Source organism: Euprymna scolopes, chromosome 5 (genome assembly GCF_053919585.1).
Source record: "Euprymna scolopes isolate OS-2025 chromosome 5, ASM5391958v1, whole genome shotgun sequence".
Classification (NCBI taxonomy): Eukaryota; Metazoa; Mollusca; class Cephalopoda; order Sepiida; family Sepiolidae; genus Euprymna; species Euprymna scolopes.
The window spans coordinates 84223866-84239300 of NC_136486.1; the positions used below are offsets into that span (position 1 = coordinate 84223866).

Below are 15435 nucleotides of genomic sequence, written 5' to 3' on the forward strand. Positions count from 1 at the left end.
TTCCTATATAGAAGCAAAGAGACTAATTATTTTTCCATCTAATTTACATTCATGTTTGTGGTGTGTACATATACATGCATGCAAATTAGATGGTAGCACTGCAAAAAAGAGTCACTTTTATAAATGCTCACAGAGATTGAATCAACACAGTGAGAGTCTGTGACTGAGCTTCAATCTATGGTCCCCCCTCGCCAAACTTTCACAAGAAACACTCGTCTAGCTGTAAACACTATCAATAATTTCCCCCACTCTTTATCTGTGCCTAAACCTAAACGTAGATTCCATGAACAAAGCTTCTTTCTTAGAACTGCACGCCTGTGGAATTGTCTTCCGTTTTCCTGCTTTCTGGCTGACTACAATATGGTTGTGTTCAAGTCTAAAGTAAATAAGTTCTTGATGAGCCGTTCCATATAAGTTATCAAATTTACCAAATTTTCATTACTAATGATTACTATATTGTCTAATTTCTACTGTACACTCTTTAACCCTTATCCTTGAGTGGCCTCTGGGCCTTGATAATGTGGTGATGCCTATGTAAAAAAAAAAAAAAAAAGAAATACATAGATAGCTATGGTAGAGAAAGGTTACACGTTCAGTTAATTATAAATTACAAATAATTAAGTTATTTAAATCAATTTTTCTTTTCAAACATAACTCAATCCCAGAATCAAGATGTATTTTAACATTGATGCTAAAAGTATGAAATCAAAACTTGAAATTGGCATAATTTTATTCTTTATAAGAAAATGTCATCTTATTGTAAATCAGTTTGTTTGTAGCTTTTTTAATGTGTTGAATAGAAAATAATAAACATAGCATAAATAAATAGTGTTTGAAAATAAGCCCATGTGATGGATGAGACATGACGTAACAACAGTCGTTTGTATCATTTCATTAAAATATTTTTTCTAAATTAATCATATTACCTACTATTACAATATACAATTTTAAGAAATAGTTCAATACTTCTGTTAAATAAATATTGATCCTTATTTAGCTGACATAAAGAAATGTAAAAAGAAAATGTTTTATTAATGTCGTCAGCAGCAGCAGCTGCTATTTATTTGTTTGTTGAACATCATTCATGATGATTTTTATCGACAGTCATTTCCCCCAATATCTTTCTGTTATGAATTATTTTAAGAAGGATATCAGGTACTTACAGGAAGGGACCACAGGAATATTGCCGAGTGAAAGCATCACAGAAGAGATGTTGTGAGCCTGTCTCTGTTTTATTGTTATTTTCATGGAAAGTGCTCGGATGAGCTCCAGCCTATAGTTCCTCCTTGCCAAACATTCACGAGAAACACTCGTTTGGCTGTGAACACTATCAATAATTTCCCACACTCTTTATCTGTGCCTAAACCTAAACGCAGATTCCATGAATAGAGCTTCTTTCTAAGAACTGCACACCTGTGGAACTCTCTTTTCAGCTGACTACAATATGGCCATCTTCAAGTCCAATATAAACAAGTTCTTGATGAGCCATTCCCCTTCAGTAATTCAATTTACCAAATTTACACTTCTAACGATTACTATGATATTGTCCTTTTGACCACTGTATACTCTTTAACCCCGAGTGACCTCTAGGCCTTGACAAGTGGTGATTCTTTTGTAAAAAAAAAAACGAACAGGAGTCAAACTTGGCACACCCAAGTTGACAGTCCATGTGTATCGTTAACCATTAAGCCACCATAACATCCCAGCTGCTGGTGTGTTGGTCATTAATGGATAATGCCTTAATTTTAACAATCTTTCTTCCTGCAATAAATATTTTGTGAAAGAAACTGAATAAAGATACATTTTTTTTATTTTATTTATTTTTTTTTTTTACCATTTATCCACATTTGGGGAAGGTAGAGCTAACAAAACCTTTTACAAAATCATATACAAAAGAAATTGTAAGCGCAAATAAAGCATTTTATATTTATTTTTCATGTTAGGTTGTGAGACCACATGATCCTTCACTGACAACATCACTGTTCCCAATGTTGTGTGTCGTGTTTTTGTTTTCTTTCGTCTTCTCTTTTGGTTCTTGCCATTTTGTCATCTCATATGGGCAGCTGTTGAAGACGCAGATGGGTTCATGGGTATGAAATAAAATATAACAAAGCACAAACTGATACGTTTTATAAATATCAGTTGCTCTCTGGGTTTGTGTGTGACATCATCGTGGGAAACTACCCCTTAAGCACTAACGTTTATATCTTTTTTTTTTTTTTTTTTTTTTTTTTTTTTGTCAAGACCGAGTTCTGTCAGTTGATGTTAACTCATCTCAATCTCCCAAAGCTCTCCCAACCTGGTCCAAGCCATGGTCTGTCTTTAATTGTATTCAAATAGCAACTGTTTTCAACTGTCATCAAGACTTCTTGATTGTCACAAACTTCCCCTACTGTCATAAAACTCATTGCCAATCCTAAAAATAACTCTAATGTATATCAGATCCTTTTCTTTTCATCATCTGCCACACTTTGATTACAATGCTACCTCAGCTCTCCTTTGTGTGTATTGGTGAACAAATTTCAATACCTTTGTATTTCCACCAACCCCATTTCCTATAACTTTGTTTTCCTAATTAACTTATTTCCTCTTGTCTTTTGTCATATTTCTTTGTCTTTTTTTACTTCCTAACACTTGGGAACAGGGAGTGAGGGACGTTAGGAAATATATTTAGCGAAAATAGTATAATTCTGCATAGTGACACAGAGTAAATGCAAATGAATTTCCTTGGATTAACCAATCAAAACACTCCAAACGAACAAAGTCTAAATTAAGGAAGCGTTCAGTATTTAAGTAGTAAATTAAGAGTAGCTAAAAGTGAAAAATATATTAAATAGTAACGATGCTAGAAAAGTATAGTATCCTATGAGTAAAACCTTTAAGTGTAAGTAGATTTAGTTTGTGTGGATTTGATTGTGAGAGCGAAAATACTTCCAACCCCTTGTATATATTTTAGAATTGAATATATTTTCTGAAAACATGCATGAAAGAGATTTGCAGATGTAGTTTTTGTTTACAGTGGTATAGTAACCAATGAAACAGGGGAAAAGTTTACTTTACTTTATATATAAGATTACTTATATACTTTTATCAGAAGTAAAAATGATTATGGCTGAACATCCTTCGTTTGATAAGACAATATATAGTGGAGTAATGGATCAAGTAAAGATTAGATATCCCGTAGCAGAAGACAAATACTGATGAACATTTCAAGTGACACCGGTTGGTCGATCTTGACATTGGCGTTGGTTATGTGTAAACGCGTCAAATAGCAGACATGGTCAAATGTTCGTGAGTAAGATGTTTTTTAAAAATATATTTACAAAACTTTTTAAGATTTAAAAGAAAAATATATATTTCCAAAAAATTTTCTTTAATATTAAATATTTACAAAACTTTTAAGGATTAAAAAAAACAACTTTTTTCTATTTACACAAAACTTTTTAGTGTAAGTAACAAAACGAACGTATTTAAACAAAATATATTTAAATAAATGGGTGTCTTTCTGAGTGCGTTTTTTAATATATTTACAGAACGTTTTAATAAAACTAATAATAATAATAATTATAACTATAATAAAAATTAAAAAAATAAAAAGAATGACCTGTATTAATTACAAAACATTAGAAAGTGAGAATTTCGGACGCTAAACTTACTTGTATTTAATTTGCCCTTGTGAAGAAGTAAGCAAATAGCAAGTTTTTCTTTTTTTTCTTTTTTTTTTAAATGAAAATTATAAAAAGATTTTTATCTGGTGATATTTTTTTTTTTTTTTTTTTTTTTTTTTTTACAAAGGCATCACCACATTATCAAGGCCCAGAGGCCACTCAAGGATAAGGGTTAAAGAGTGTACAGTAGAAGTTGGTCAATATAGTAATCATTAGTAATGAAAATTTGGTAAATTTAATAACTTATATGGAACGGCTCATCAAGAACTTATTTACTTTAGACTTGAACAAAACCATATTGTAGTCAGCCGGAAAGCAGGAAAACGGAAGACAATTCCACAGGCGTGCAGTTCGAAGAAAGAAGCTTTGTTCATGGAATCTACGTTTAGGTTTAGGCACAGATAAAGAGTGGGGGAAATTATTGATAGTGTTTACAGCTAGACGAGTGTTTCTTGTGAAAGTTTGGCGAGGGGGGACCATAGATTGAAGCTCAGTTGAACACTTTCCATGAAAATAACGATACATCAGAGACAAACTCGCAACATCTCTTCTGTGAGATAGAGGTTGCAAGGAGGAGAAAAGGACATCTCCTACGAGGCTACGAAGTCTATTTTGAACTCTATCAAGGCAGGACAAGTTCTTTCTAGCAGCTCCTGCCCAGATGTGGCAACAGTATTCCATCCTTGGACGTACCTGGCTCTTATATAGATAGAGAATAGCATCAGCAGTGAGATATCTACTGGATCGATAGAAAGATCCCACCATTTTTCCAGCGGCCTTGGCAACAGATTTGATATACGTGTTCCATTTAAGATCAGGAGTAATGGTCAAGCCCAGAAGCTTGTCAAAACTTGAGGCCTCCTGAAGACGAGAGCCATTCATTTCAATTGATGACAAATGTGGATTAGAATGTTGATGATGTAAAGAGAGAAGCTTGGTTTTAGATGCATTAAAAGTAACCAGCCACTCCTTTCCCCATTGTACTACGTGCTCAAGATCAGAGGAGAGAGAATTGGAGAGAACTTGCTCGTTTACTGTCTTAGATGTGGTACCATAAATGGTAGTGTCGTCAGCATAAATGTCTACAAATGATGTAAGGATATGATTTGGAAGATCATTAATGTAGATCAGGAAAAGAGTTGGGCCCAGGATGGATCCCTGAGGGACACCGGCATTAATACTGTGAGCTTCTGATTTTTGCCCCTCAACTACTACTCTTATGAACCTATCAGAAAGAAATGATTTAATAATTGAGAAGACTTTTCCAGCTATACCATAGCTAGCGATCTTATGAAGTAAACCTTTATGCCATACCCTATCAAAGGCTTTAGATATGTCAAGAGCAATTGCCCTAGAAAGATTGCCACCGTCGAGAGATTTGCTAATCCTATGCGATATAACTGTAAGGACATCTGCTGTAGATCTAGCAGAACGGAAACCATATTGAGTGTCACTAAGAAGGTTATTTTTTTGTTACACTTCATCTTTATAAAAATAAAAGTTATAAAAGATATGTGATTAAAATATATTTTTTAAATCTCGATTATTTATACTTGTTGCTTATACTTGTGATTTTACTATGAAAAAAATTGCCTCGGTCTAGAAGGATTTCTCCTTCACTGACCACCTACATACACTGCACTTTAAATAAATCTTGAATTGTATTAAAAACACACAAAGAAAGATTAAAAAAAAAAAAAAAAAAAAAAAAACTGTACATAAAAATTAATTTTGGTTGCAAAAATCCAAACAAGTCAGCAGTCATTTTATATTTGTTTCTGCCATTAAAAAGTTTAGTTATAATAATTTTATTTTATTTTTTTTTAATTATGTACTTTTTAATTGACATCATCCGAAATTCTCGGTCTGCTTATTTATTTATTTAGTATTATTTTGCAACCTGCCCCAGCGTAGGATAAACACTCCCGGCCAACCACCCCATGTTAAGAACGGTTTTCGGAATACCCCCCCCTAACCTCCCCATGTTAAGAATGGCTTTTGAGGTTGGAGGTGTTTATTCTGCAAGCCGTTCTTAACATAGGGAGGTTGGGGTGTTTATAATACGCTGGGGCACGTCGTAAAAATTTACCATTTATTTATATTGTCGTAGTTGGTACACTAGGAGTAATGTCAAGTCTTCTGGAAGGACAATTGAAAAAACTACAAATCCCCGGTGTTTTAGGCAGCCTTCAGACCTCTGCATTTGTAGGTACCACCAACATCCTTAGGAAAACCTTTGATCTTTGAACCTGGGATTGAGGGAAATCCTCTGGAAATGAATCCCATCCCTTTCCAGAGAGATATTGATAAACGAAATCATAATTATTATTATTATTATTATTAAAAACTTCTGTAAATATATATATATATATATATATATATATATATATATATATATATATATATATATATATATAAAACGCACTCAGAAAGATACCCATTTATTTAAATATATTTTGTTTAAATATGCTCGTTTTATTACTTACATTAAAAAGTTTTGTGTAAATAGAAAAAGTTTTTTTTTTTTAATCCTTAAAAGTTTTGTAAATATTTAATATTAAAGACCATGTTTTGTAAATATTTTTTTTTCTTTTAAATCTTAAAAAGTTTTGTAAATATATTTTTTTAAAATCTTGCTCGCAAACATTCCACCATGTCTGCTATATGACGTGTTTACAAACAACCAACGGCAGTGTCAAGGTCGAACAACCGGTGTCACTTGAAATGTTCGCCAGTATTCTTCTTCTGCTACAGGGTATCTAATCTTTACTTGATTCGGAGTAATTAATTCTTTTCACAAGTTAGCAAATAAAAATTAAATGTATTTGTAAAGTAATCTGTGCTGTAATAAATTATGACTGGAACATTCAACAAGACATGCTATATACTGCATATTTTATTTATACAAACATTTTTGGCTACATATATGTATACATATTTCAGCTAAAACCTGTAACAATCTATAAACGATTTTTTTTTGTTTTTAATTATTTATTTATCTACGGCTTCTCAACTATCCTTAATGGTTTTGAGATTGTCCATATATATATATATATAATATATATATATATATATATAACTCCCTCCCATTCACAACCAACCTGTTCCTACCACTGACCCTAGAACTGCCGCGCTTTCCCGTTCCCCATTATACTAAACCCCCCACTACCGCCAGCAGACACACTGACCCTCACTTGCACCTTCACTCGCAACCCAACTACTATTTAGATAAATCTACCCATAATTACCACTGAGCCTCTCACACAAATTCCTAAAGATGTGTAAATGAGTACACGAAAAGTTAAAAGTTAAAAAAGACACTTTAAGAAGCAAAAATGCTTGGACCATACATTCATACCTGCAACATATATACAAAAAAGATAATAGGAAAAATTGGAAAAATAAAAAGGTATTACAAAACAGAAGCTTTCTGTTGTCTAACAATGTCTGTTTAAATATATATATATATATATATATACACACACACATACCTATGAAGGTGATTTTTTATCTCGCTTTAACATTATAGACATTAACCCTATCTTTCCTATTTAAAAATTATTAAAACAAACTTCTTAATATGCTCAGTAATGGGAATGCGAGCAATTTCATGATGATTAACTAATTTGCATATTCCTTTGAAAAAGTTACATTAATTATTTATTTTTATGGTTTCTTATTTTATGGTTGGTTTCATTTCACTATTATGTTGAATTCTATTTATACATAGTTTCTACATTCTGCATAATTGCACAGAATTTAAGATGAAAACGTTCTAGCACATGGAAATATATAAATAAATAATCTTGTAGGTGTGTGTACAAAAAGTCTCCACCCAACTCCTGTCTTAGTATTTGGTCTCCAGAGTTGAACTTTGATATATAGGTTCTTTGAACCTATAACACACTTTGGATTTTTTTTTTTTTTTTAGCCGGTAAAATAGCTGCTGGAGAATCATGAATTGAATAAAAAACATTGACCTTGGCCTGGCGTAAGTCGACTATACCTCGTTATTTCTGCACATGTGTCAATTAAAAGTTATAGATTAAACAATGTTATTTTTTGCAGTTTTTATATACATATTGATTTAGGTGAATATGCTTTAGGTGAAGGCTGAAGAGTTATGTTTTATTTACGATTCTAACTGATGGCAAACATGTAATTTCTTTTTAACTTTTGAATTCACTACTATATATTTGGTACAATATATTAATCAACAGAGAATTAAATAATTAATACAAAATCTGCATGAATTAAAATATAATATTTAAGTGTATTTTACAACCAGGTAATGCTAAGCAGCCTGCTAGTGGGTTTGTATATATTTATAAAAGTGAACGTGTCTGTCTGTGTATCTATGTATATTTCCCTATGCAATAACTCTGTCAATTTTTAATCTACAGACTCGAAATTTGATATACAGGGTACTGAGATTTGGGAAAATCTTTGTGATTGGTTTTCGGCCAGAAATTTGGCTGTTAAAGGGTCAAAGTTCAATGATTTGACCTTTGAGAACTCTACTAAACTCTTCCGACAATTTTGGGTATAAACACTTGAAATTTTAGATATAGGTTCCTTGGACATGAATCTAACTTAATAACTCGATTTGAGCCCAAAACAATAAATGTTAAGGGGTCATAATATGGGTCAAAGTTTAAAAAATTGACTTTTTTTGTTTTTATTTATTTATTTTTGCTCAACATACACTTCCAAACACCCAGGTAACGCCAGGCACCCATGCAGTATATCTAGAAAAGTGAAAGTGGGTGTGTATATGTCTGTCTGTGTACATTTCCCTACACAATATCTCTGTCAATTCTCAGTCTACAGACTCGAAATTTGATATACAGGGTACTGAAATTTGGGAAAATCTTTGTAATCAGTTTTCAGCCAGAAATTCGGGTGTTCAACGATTTGACCTTTGAGAACTCTACCAAACTCTTCGGACAATTTTGTGTCTAAACACTTGAAATTTTAGATATAGGCTCCTTGGACATGGATCTAACTTAATAACTCGATTTGAGCCCAAAACAATAAATGTTAAGGGGTCAAATTTTAAAAAATTTACCGTTTTTTTTTTTTTTTTTTTTTTTTTTTTTTTTGCTGAACATACACCTCCAAACACCCGGGCAACGCCGAGCTGAAATGTTAGTACACACATATATGCATGTATATAATTATGTGCACTTACACATATAAAACAAATATACACACACATATATTCAGTAAAACAGTATATTCATTTAGTACATTTACATTTTATATCATAAATAGAAAAGTGACATTTTGGGTTAAGAGGATTTCTCTGGTCGTCCACAGATAGCTGCCCTGTCATATCTCTACTCTTCAGTGTGGTTAAATATAGTTAGTGTATCTATATCGAGATTCAAAGCTTGCATCCTAGATAATATCCAAATATGATCTAAAATATCACGTATCTTATCAACTGTGCCTTTCATATTCGCCATTGTTAGAATAAATTATAGCACTATATATAAATTCTTTGTTCACATATTTTCCCATGCTACCGATAACAAAAAGCTATTCTTTGCACAAAATGATTGCTTTTTACTAAGTGGAAACCATTATTTTCTTTACTAGAGCACTAAACCCAAAGGTAGAGAGGACATGCATTTATACAAATCTCCTTGGATTTCTAACATCTTAATTGACTTCATTTAGATTATGTTTTTTGGAAATTTTTAGTGTATTTTTGGAAATATTAAGTGTATGGCAAATTATTCATGTCATTCTAGTTATCCTGTTGGATTTTAGAATTTCAATAGCATTACATCTTGCATTTGATTTTGCCTAGAAACTTTGCCTATTTCTTTATTCTGGCAACAATATCAGCATTTCTTTTCATACAGTTTATTTTAAACAAAACAGATAGGAAGATTGTTACAATGATGACAATTTTAAACAAAACTCTAAAGAATCTAAGGGAAACAAATCTTTGTAGCTTAAAATATAACATTTCCATTACATTTCTTGAGTTGTTATTGACATTTAAAGAATTTTTTTTTTTTTTTTTTTTTGCTTTTTCATCTGTTCATATATATCTGTGTGTGTGTGTGTGTGTGTGTGTGTGTGTGTGTGTGTGTGTGTGTGTGTGTGTGTGTGTGTGTTTTTAATTTTTTAAATATTTGTATTAAAGATTCTTGACTGGAGCAGTTTTGTTTTGGTTAATTTGGGGTTTGCATTGTCTCATGGTACAAAAAAATTGGCTTAACATCAGTGACTGATGTTAAGTTAATTTTTTTGTACCAGAGCACTCATTTATACCAGATATTTTAAATTCTTTCATAGTTACTAGAATGATCGTTTGAAAAATAGGATAGAAGTTACTAAATTCCTTCAAGTGGCATTTTTTCTCGATTTTGTAATAAATTATTTTTAAAACATTCTTTCTCCAATACATTATTCTAAATATTCGTTACAGTCTCTTAACCTAATTCTAAATCTAATCTTAACCTAATTGGCAGCCACACGGACTTAGGGTTAATGGCAAAGAAATTTCTTAACTGCTCTAAAACACTAAAATCGCCAGACGTTTGGGGTTATTTTACGTGTAATTTATATACGAAACAAAAACAACTAGATTGAAAAATGCTCTGTCAAGAAAATTCAAAAGTATCTTACTTATTCATATTGAATTGTGTGTGTGTGTGTGTGTGTGCGTGCGTGCAATTCTAATCGTGTTCTGTTCCTATCCAGTCATGCCTACATCACCTTTTCTGGGATAGTTTTAGACAGTATTTTTTTCCTTATCTTTGTAAGCTTTCACACACACACACACACACACACACACACACATATATATATTGGTATTGAATTGAATCTATTGGTATTGACTTCGTATCAATGTCAGTATTACTTAGTGCAATCATTAGCGATTTGGTATCTTATTTCAGATATCTTGACCGTTTTTTTTTTTCTCGTTTTTTTATTCTCCATAAGCTTATTTTTTCCATACTTAACATCTGTTAGTCTCAATGATTGGTATTCATTTTTTATGACAATAATATTCTAATGAAAACCGAATGTGTCATTATTTATCGTACACAATCTTTCTATTTTCTTTTCAATATTTCATATAAAACACACTTTTTGATTAAAAAATATGTTTACAATTTAAAAATATCTTTTATTATTTACATTTACAATACATCAAAATAAATGACATTTAATTGTGTTTGTTTTCATAACTGATTTTTTCAAAATTAGTTTTAATTTTTAAATAATTAAAGAAAATCCATTCAATATAATTTTCAGTCAATGATGTTAACGTTTTTCTAATGTTTTGAAAGCAACACAACAGTAAATATGTTAGCTTGTTGATGGCGTACACTACAAATAAATCGTATCAATTCTTTATCATTAAGTTCAATATAATGTGGGAGAAGAGAACGTAATAATCGCTATCTCTCTCTCTCTCTCTCTCTCCACTTACATTATCATTTTAAGATATTTTTTTAATCTAACGCCCCCCCCCCCCAAAAAAAAACAAATAAGAAAATATTTCTTTAATTAAAACTAAAACATTTTGGTATTTATTAACACGAAGCGCAGATAATCGTTTGTTTGAGGAAGAAACCACCGTTCTATTAAACAAAACGAGTAAAAGATAAAGAGGGGAGGATTAACTCCCCTCTTTCTCCCCTCTTCTTAATACCCTTTCTCCCTCCCTCATATGGCTTACTTGACCTCTCCTCCACGGGACTCGGGGGAGTAGAAAACCGAGGGGGAGAGAGGAGAGTGTCGTTTCCTTTTTGGTAAGTAGTTTGTGTTTATCTCGATCAAACAGACCGCTTTAATTCCCCCTTCTTTTTTTTACCATTCAACTAATTCCTTTATCCGAATAAATTAATTTCATTGCTACTAACGTTTCTTTTCACCTCTCGTCGTTATTGGAATCTTTCTTTTGCCTAGTTGTCATAAAATATATGTATTTTTTTGTCATTCTTTAATAACAACAACACTACCATTCATTCGCAAATTTATATTTCGTTGACGTTCTCTCTTCTTGCATCACAAAATCGAATCTTTACAGTTGCAAAGGAAAGAAAAAATAGAACGTTACTTTTCTTTTTGCTCAACCATAAGATAATTTCACATTTTACTTTTCTTGGGGTTGCCAAAAGAAAAAAAAAAAAAAAAAAACGTTAAGTAACCGCCCCCCTCCCCTTCCGACATCGTTCCAGTTGTTCGTAATCATTTTCTAAATACTGCTAAAAAGGAAACCAAGGATGTATTTATTGTATGGAAGAAGCAGAAGAATCAACACATACACTACACCGCCCCCACCCTCCCCCATGTAGGTGCTGTCGTCGTCGTCATCATCATCATCACTCACTCATTGCCGAAAGAACAATGCTGTCGTATCCTTATGAAGTTGATAGAACCATTTCAAGAGGCTTTATTTTTCAAGTTCCTAATCAAGATACAAAAATATCCGAAAAATATCAGATGACAGTCCAGCTGAACATTATCATTTTACTTTTGGAATGAGATGTTATGATTAAAGACGCGACTGCTTATTGCTGCTGCTACTACTATTTAGAATATTTTTGCTAAGAAATACCAGAAATGAAACTTTCATATCTTTAATTAATTTTTACATCTGAAAAATTCTGCGTTGGTTGAATTATTTTTGCTTTTGTTTATTTGTTTGCGATTGTTGTCGAACTGGCGGAGTTTGAACGTAAACATGCGAATCAAGCTAAGTACGAGCCGATGTGGGTTTCTTCTTAATAGAAAGTTCCGAACAAGGGAGGCAAATGGAGAAATGACAGCGTTTAATTCTTTGCTCTTTAACACCATTAAAAGAAGTAGCACTATTTACTTTCTGTTACGCATTCAGTATTCCTAAAATATATTCTATTGCTGTAATGATAATTCTAAACCATTTAAAATAGTACTATTATTAACCTCAATTGTGTCTTAAAACAAAAAAAAAAATTCTCTCATTTTATTCAATAAAAATTGAAGTTAGGGAAATTGTTCCTCCCTTCACTAGCGATATCTCCTCTTTTCTTGTAATCTGCCAATATAATTATAAGAACATGATTATTTATTCAAAAATTAACAACTTTAAACGATAATGCCAGAGTTATTGTGTCATGGAAAACATTTGGTGTCACTAGTTTTGCATATATACAAAATTTCCAATTGAATTCATTTAATGTTTTAAATAATTAATAATTGTTTTGAATATCTTTTCACTTGTGATTTTTTTTTTGTGTCCTTTCAATGAAATAGTTTACTTTTTTGTTAATCTTATCTGATTAAAATGAATTATTAATGAAATCAAAATAATAAACCTAATTTTTGCTGACAAAGAAAAAATTTTCTGTCTTAAGTAAATTATTTTGATTAGACAGACTTTGGAAAATTTCAGAAACTCCTCTAAATTTCTTTTGTTCTAAAATTATATTTTGTTATAAACATCTGTGAAAACATTTTGATTAGGTAAAATATTTTTTAAAACTTGTCTAGACTAGGAAAAGTTAGGAACCAATTTAACAACAAAAAATTAAAAAAATAAAATAATATAAAAAATGAAACAATTATTTGTGTTTGTATAGTAACACCTGAATATTTATATAAATGTAAGCAGAAAAGTATTTTAAAAAAAACTCACATAAATACATTAATAACAAATGAATAATTATTGTTAGAAAGTCAGCTTTTATTTAACAATATAATCCTTTAAAAGTTAAAACTGGGTGTGGGTGCTAATTTTCAACTTTGTCAGGGGCACATTTTAGGACATTCAGATGCTGTCAATTCTCAATTACGTATTCTTCATGAAATTGAAAGAATCAGTCTATAATGTTTTTTTGTACTTTGTTATTACATAGCACAAACGTTTTTTCCTTTAAAACTCTACACGGTCATGACCTACGCGTGTTATGCAGTTTATTAAACTCCTTATAAGTTTAAGTTCTCTAACTCTGGATATTGAAAAAATTTATAATCGCTATGTGGAGGGGGGGGGGCTTGACACCGAAGCGCAGAGAGTCTAGGCCATTTTTGAGATGACTTGTTCTCTGTTGGATGAGATATATCTCTTGTGCAGTTCTAGGAAGTCCATCTTTCCAGGGTTTACTTTCTTCCTTTGATAAGGATTTAGTTTATTGCTAATTGCATGAAGCGACCCCCCCCCCCCACCCCACCCCGAGGAGGGGGATACTGACAGGGCTGTTCAAACATATTTTGCAGGCCAGAATGCTTTTCCTAGGTACTTGCAACATGAATGCTGATGCTCAAAATGTATAAACATTTTGACCCCTCTTTTTACTTAAAAATTCACCAAAAATCAGGAAATTAACCAATTTTAATGAAATTTTCAGTAATGATTACGGAATATAATGAACATATTATTTTTACTTAAATGTATTATTTTGTTTAAACAAAAAATACCTTTACTAAAGTTAAGATTTTCAGTAGTAAAAAAAAATGCATGAATTTATTTTTGCTTTTTTTTATGAAAATAAAGCATCGTAGATTGTAACAATTAAAAAAAAAAAAAATTACAGGAACATTATGACCCCCCCCCCAAGTCTGTATTAATGAATTCGATATAACTCGAAAAAAAATTATAATTGCAAAAAATATTCTACTTTTTATTTTAGATTACAGGGTTCGCATAATTTTTATACGTATGATTCTAATATTTTCCTTGCTTGCATGAATGTGAAACTTTCAGTGTAACATAATTTTTATATAATCTTGTAAAATAAAAATAAAAATTATTTAAAAGCAGGGACACAAAAAAATAATCAAATTAAAAAATGGTAAAAATTATACAAACATTTACGATAGGAATGTACGGATGCACAGCTGAAGAAAGAAAAAAAAAAGGAAAACAGTACCCTCTACTTCCCTTTAATTACCTGACGCCATTTTCAGACAGCCTTTCAACTGTCTGAAATTTTAGGCTTCCATTATAATCCATGTGACAAGGAATCGTTTTGTTTTGGTTTAACAAAGCGAGAATCTTTCGCTTTTGTGGGCTAATTATAATTAAGCTATTTTTTTTCTACAAACAACGTGTTTTTGTTTGTTTGTTTGTTTTTTATTTAATTCATTATCTTAGGACTTTACTAATTATCTTTGAAGTAGATCCAGAAAACTAATATTTATCTTTCAAAGTATTTTTACAATGAATTTATTTAACTTCAAAATTTAGCTGAATTTGTTAGCTCGTGGTGAAAACTTTTTTTTTTTTTTACATGTAAAAATATTTTTTTTCCTTTGGGAAATTAACTTTAGTCTTTAATCTTTCAAATACAATCAAAAAGTAGTCGGAAACCTACAAAAAAAATTATGATAAATCGGCTTTCAAAACTATGTCCCCCTATCTTTATCCCATTTTTTTTTTTGCCCGTACATAGAGCCTTTTCCTTTAGGGCACTGGCTTTTCAATCCCAGTTTCCGACCCGTGTATCACATCATCCCGTCATGGGAGGGAGATAAACAGAGAGTATATGTGTGTTTAATTCAAGTGATTTTAATTTATCTTCATCATATTTTCTATTTTTTAACAAAAATATATATTTTTAAGTTACTTTGAAATTGTGAGGAAAATTAAATTGTTGGAGGATTTTCTCCTTTCTACATTACAAAGAAAAGGTATGGTATGCCAAGAAATATAGATGGGGGGGGGGGGGCTACGTAGTCAATTTCAGGAAGTCTCCAACCATTATCTTTGTTTAATTATTTGACATACTTTATCCACGAATAGAAACATTAAAATAATAAT

The 15435-nt window shown here is 31.3% G+C and overlaps 2 protein-coding genes across 2 annotated transcripts in view; one reads left to right on the forward strand and one right to left on the reverse strand.

Annotated features, from left to right (window-relative positions):
• LOC145276905 (uncharacterized) overlaps positions 1-15435 on the reverse strand; it is a 148098-nt gene that overhangs the window by 132115 nt on the left and 548 nt on the right. The gene's annotated exons all lie outside the window — the stretch shown is intronic.
• The window catches only part of LOC145276904 (uncharacterized), a 167838-nt gene that overhangs the window by 112212 nt on the left and 40191 nt on the right, over positions 1-15435 (forward strand). The gene's annotated exons all lie outside the window — the stretch shown is intronic.